At 38.8% G+C, this 6,188-nt stretch overlaps 1 non-coding gene across 1 annotated transcript; it reads left to right on the top strand.

The window, feature by feature from the left end:
* The first annotated feature begins 1,862 nt into the window (after positions 1-1,862).
* On the top strand, positions 1,863-1,969 carry LOC120252091. The gene has a single exon (XR_005533640.1). It is a non-coding gene; the product is annotated as a small nucleolar RNA R71 (small nucleolar RNA).
* The last annotated feature ends 4,219 nt before the right edge of the window (positions 1,970-6,188 follow it).

Here is a 6,188-nt window from a genome sequence, read left to right as displayed (position 1 = left end):
GAAGATCAAGAAATGAGAATGGTCACAGATGTGGATCCCCCTGGGCTACTGAAGTGAGAAGGATGCTAAGATCATCATGCAAGTGGTAGTATAGACCAAGGGATTTCTAAGATAGGGCGACCAGATGATCATGGAAGTGGGCCCCTAATCCAGTATGAGTATTGATACGGAACTTCTTTAGACTAAATCCTCCTACAATGGTATTACAAGCAAGGAAATCCCAAGTTAGGTTTGAAACACATACTAGGCTCAACCCTGATGTTGGTGGGGTACAAAATACCTGATGGTCACGGCGTATTTGAACATGTATCCCGTCCAAGATAGGTGTATAAAATACTTGGGTGACGGTAACGCAACCTAATATAACCTAAAAATTAATAAACAGAGTTCTCATGCATACCAATATCATGAAATGCACCAAGCATGGATCACAAACACAAGAAATGCAATAGATAAATCAAAGCATCGAAACTACACAAGTTCACCGTTAAGGTTCACCTACATCTGGTGACCTTGGGGTTAAGTTGTTCATGCAAATAACATATACAATAGAATCCATGAAAACAACTAGAGAAAATGGCATCAACTCCCTCAAGAATGAGAAACCCCGTGGAGAAGCTCCTTCATCATCTTCAACCTCCTACAAGTGTTCGCTAGGAGTAGATCTCACCAAATCGCACTCTCCTCGTCCATTCCCACCTTGGAAATGCCCTCTAAAGCCTTCTTCTATCTCCAATCTAGAATGCTGGTAGTGAGCTCCAAGACTCCTCTCAAAACAAGACTCCTCTCCCAAAAAGATGCCCTAGAATCTTCTTAAAACCCCTTCTAGGGATGGCGTGTGGCCTGGCATACAGTAGGCAAATAGGCCGTGAAGTTTCCAATCAATTGTAGAAATTCACGTAAGTTGATGTAGTGACTGCTACAATAAAACCGCAATAGTAAACCTATTGCAGAAAATTGCTACAGTACTACATGCTGTTGTCTTCCATGGCCGTATGGCTGCCAGTATGAAACTCCAGACTTAGCATTTTCTTCAAGTGTTCGTGATACAGGTAGCCATATTGGTGCTATAGTACCCCCCGGGCTCTAAAATGCCATTTTTGGGGCTTCTTGAATCGCATTGCCGAGCTCACCTAGGCTTCTTTTATACCTATAACATAAAAGAAACCAATTTAAACCATAAAATGACATCATTTCATCAATAAAATACACAAATCACATGCAACAAATGCGTATGAAATACGTACATTTAGGCGTTTATTATAGTTTCAATAGATGTGGGGTGGTTATCTTGGATTTGAAACTTTCAATTCCGTGGATTGCACAAACTTCATCACTAATTCATTCAAACTCTGCCTCTTCTCTTGAAATCCAGTAGGTTGACTTGGGCTTTTTATCCTTGAACACTCCAAGAAAAATTAGGATGATTTCATAATCCCAGATTGTATGTGGCACTATAAGGGTTTTCTTGTGCCCAATTCATTCCACTATAGTTCACTTGCTCGATTTGTCCCAAGGACGCATTCACAATAGGATAATTTGTAGTAAGGTGCCCACTATTACAAGTCTCACAAGCCATGAGCGGAGCCTTTCATGAAGTCATGATCCCATTAATCTTCTTGCTCAATGACTCCACTTGAGTAGTTAAAGCTGTCACCGCATCTATCTCAAATACCCTGGTTGCCTTCTCTTGCTTAGCTCTAGAATTTCATTAGTAACTATTCATTTCCATGTCATTAAATAACTTCCTAGCCTCATCCGTTGTCTTGTTCCCAACAGCCCTATCTCCTTCAGCATCAATGGTTTGCTTCACACTTTGATTCAGTCCTTGGTAAAAAGTTTGGAGCTTCATCCAACCCAAAAGACCATGTTGTGTGCATCATTTCAAAAGATCTTTGTACCTATCCCAAGCTTCATATAGTGTCTCACCATCTTGTTGAGTGAAAGAGGCTATATCATGTCAAAGTTTTGTTGTCCTCCTCGGCGACAAGTAATGAGTTAGGAATAGCTTGACCAATTGATATAATCTTTCCTCATAAGAGAGATTACCTACTTAAGAGGTTCTCATTAGCTCACAATGAGGTTTCATAACGTATTAATGTTATTGTGCGGATGACTGTATTAACTCTGCACCTATTCAATTACTCTTTACCCTCTACTAAGGGGTTTAGTATAATTTAGGAAACCTCTTCTTACAAATAGGATTGCATACCTAGACAACCTTAAGCACATAGAAAATGAGGTATTTGGGTAATGCTCCACCTAGAATTTAACATTAAGCAAAACATATACAAAGTGTTCCTAAACCGAGTTAATTAAGTTATGAAAATACAAAGATAATCGGTCCCTACCTCCAAATCACCTATACTATTCCCATACGAGGTCCCAGTGGATAAATATCTCAGTCTCAACACCTCACACCACTTGTGACAGCAATGCACTCTAGGAATTCCAAAGGGTGTATCCAATTACTAAAGATAGACCAAACCCTACTACCAGGTGAAAGGCCCCTAACCCCCTACAAGGTCCTAGTGGAGAAATCTCTCAATCTCAATACCTCACACCACATATGGTTGCTTAGAGCTTAGGGAATACAAAGATAGAATACACCAATCAGAGAAGAAAGGGGACACTCTACTATCTCTTGACTCACCCACTCAACCGTCTTTAATCTTGAAGTTCTAACCCTAATGGCGACCTCTCTCTGGCCAAGGTGAACAAATTAATGCAAACTAAATCAATCAAAAGACCAATCAAGCAAGCAAGTATTAAGAAAACAATATTAAAACTTAATTAAACTCGGATTAAAAGGAAACACAAGGCAAACAATACAAGATTAGAATCCTAGAGTTCAAATGCCCAAATATGCTCCAAGGTTTAGCTATCCATAGAGAAAACTACAAAACAAATAATAATTGAATGAAAATCCCTAAATGCTATGGAAATAAACCCCCCTTGAATTCGTGATGATGGCCTTGATGGGGAGCTAAGGTTTCCGATGGCTTCCTCGATACTATGACGAAGGAGAAATTTGATCAAAGTTGATGATGAAATGTCCCAAATACTGCAAAGACCTTCTCTCCAAAACCTAGCCACCTTGCCTCTCAAAAGCCGTAAAAAAGTCTCGCAAAGAATAGGGCAAAGAGGCCTTTTATAATCACTAAAATGTGCCTATCACATGCCTCCACTTGCCCTGGTGGGCTGCAGATTCTTCACACGACCAAGTGGAAATTTCACCGCCCGGGTGGACATTAACAGCTATAGTGTTTTCCTGCAATGATTTGTTAAATTGATACTACAGTATTTTCATGAATAAGGCACCAAAACTTTTCTTCATTCGAGGCCACACAGACAGGCACACATCTGCGTGGTAGGTCATGAAGATTCATGTCAACTAAGCATCATTGGAAGGCTCTTGAAGTCTTCACACAAGTCGGGACATGGGCATGTGGCTACTTCTCTGCCCTTCCAACTCATAATCTAACTTGAATTCTCTTGGAAGTTGGCACACATCCCCTATGTATAAGAGATCCGCTTGTGTCTTGATCATTGTGTCATTGTGCCTTCATGACATATCTTTGCTTCTTTTTTCTCTCTAGAAGCCTTCATATCCCTATTTGCATAAAGGAACATTAAATACAATTTATGAGACATGAAACTTGACAAAAATGATGCTCAATGCATGTAAAACATATAAAAAAATATGTTCACTCAAGCACTTATCAACAAACATCTTGCTTTACATATACTTTATTACACGATCGGTGGCACACCTCTTACATGTGTGTACCACAAGTGCACGGGTATCGAAGTAATAAAGTACCCAACAAGTTGGGTAGTTGAATAGTTGCTTCCCCGCAAGTGTATAGGATCACCAAGTAATACCTCGTGTAAAAACACAAGGATTATATTCCACTGGGCTAAGGAGCTCCTATTACTCCTTCTTAACCTATTATCTAACATAACATCTTTAGCATCGAGAATTACTTTAATGGATACAAGAAGATAAACAAAATATGGTTATAAGAATTAAAGAACAAGACAAGTGATTACAAGTGCTACAATAATATGCAAAGGCCTATGGATGTGGATCCCCTTGAGGGGTCATCATGACACATGGATGCACAATAAAACATAGCAGGGAAATTTAGACCGAGGGATCTCAAGATTAGATCAACCCTGATTTCTCAGCGATTGAACCCTAATCCCATACAAATGTTAATTGGAATTTCTCCCTAACCAACATCCCCACGATTGCATTAAGTATAAGGAGATCCCAAGATAAAGGTAAACTTACTCTAAGTCTACCCTTATGAATCGGAGGGCTACCGACATCTAATTTCTTGGCATGCCTACACAAGTAAACCTCTTTTAGTTCATTAATGATATAATACACGCGAGTAGGTCACATCTACATGTACAACTCAATAAAGAACTACGGATCTCTCCATTGAGTAGTTCTTGGCATGAAGAATAATGAACTAAATCATAAATCAGCCCAAACATTTCAATTAAGTGTAAAACATCCAAAATATATGATAAAACCCCCTAAGGTTCACCAACACCCTGTGGCCTTGGGGGTCTAGTGTGCCATCATCCAAATAATAACAAAAAAATCAAGAAAAATATAAAATGAGTTCATAGATGACACTTCCTGGATGAAATGATGAAGAAGGAGATGGAGATCAAGCTGAATGACGCTTCCCCCATCCAAGAAGTGCTGAATGACACTTCTCTTAGCCGAAGGCTGCTCCACGGTCCTTGATCCATCCTTCCTTGGTGGTAAATCTCTCCCTTTGATGATGATGCTCTTACCTCCTTCTCTAGCCTTGAAATGTCACCTCTCAAGGATTTCTTCATTGCTCCTGCTCTACTCTTCCAAGTGGCGGCTAAAGGTCCCCTATTCTGGCCCTAAAAATGTGCTTTTATACCCTCCCCCCCGGGTATATGGGCCGAATAGGGGTCATATAATTGTTACATGGAGCCCAAAACCTTCAAGATTCGAGGCAAACCGGGGTCAATACCGGGCTACATTGAGGCCATAATACTAAGAACAACTTTCTGTCCCGAAAATTCTCCAAGTGCCATAGTTGCTGCTACAAAAATTGCTACAGTGAATCTAGCTAAGCGTTTGCTTGTCCAAGCAAACAAATTATGAGAAACAAAGAGAATGAAAAGTGGCTAAATGTACTACCTCTGGCTCAAATAAATACAAGAATCTAAAAGCAATGGATAATGATATACAGATATTAAGTTACAAATAGTAAGCACAACAAAAAGATCATGTCTCACCTCTTATATGTCTGTGTTGTGAGTGTGAATCTTCTATCTCATTTGCTCTAACTTGGTCTAGCCTACTAACTTCAATCAGTACAGCTCTAGTTGCTAATCATTCCACATGTAAAGAGTACTAAGTCTTAAAATGCTAAGTGCTGCTTGAATAAACAAGTAAGATCCTTCCAACTCTTAAACTTGAAACTAAATCCCTTTTTCTTTCCAGAACCTCTGGTATGAATTCAAAAAGATCACTAGGGTTTTTATTTTCATTTCATTTTTTTTTCAAGTTTGACTAACATAGACTGCACAAAAAATCTTTCTGGATGGTGCACATGCTAGTTAGGATCAAAAATCACCCAAGTACTCGATTACAGTCTACATAGACGCATTCATGCTTCATTAGCAGAGAAATACTGACATAGACTCCTTTTTTCTTTTTATTTTCATTCATTTTTTTTCTTTTTCATTCATTTTCATTTTTTATTTTTTTTCACATTCACCCTAGATCACATATTCAGACTACTCTACCTGCCACAAAACTAGGGCTAGCTCAACAAGACTTAGAAGTTCTTAAGAGTGAATACGCTACAGTATTACGAGACTTGGTTTTCTTCTCTTTTTCGCCCTAATCGTATCCTCGTGTTCTCCATGGCTCGTTCATGCCCTACAAAGTAAATAATACATGATTAAGTATAAAACAGACATCAATTCCTACAAAAATACATGCTAAGTGCATAAAATACATGTACTAAAATACATACATTTAGACACTTATCATCGAATCCACAGGGAACAGGGTTACTAGTACTAACTACTTCTCCGCTATCTATCCTAATAATCAATGGGATGATGAGATTATCTAGTTTGCAAAGAAAGGAATACTAAAGATGATATACAAGGGTAAAATAAAG

Source organism: Dioscorea cayenensis, chromosome 20, assembly GCF_009730915.1.
Source record: "Dioscorea cayenensis subsp. rotundata cultivar TDr96_F1 chromosome 20, TDr96_F1_v2_PseudoChromosome.rev07_lg8_w22 25.fasta, whole genome shotgun sequence".
NCBI classification, from domain to species: domain Eukaryota; kingdom Viridiplantae; phylum Streptophyta; class Magnoliopsida; order Dioscoreales; family Dioscoreaceae; genus Dioscorea; species Dioscorea cayenensis.
The sequence above is the reverse complement of the archived record's forward strand: the minus strand, read 5'-3'. Positions and strand labels throughout refer to the sequence as shown.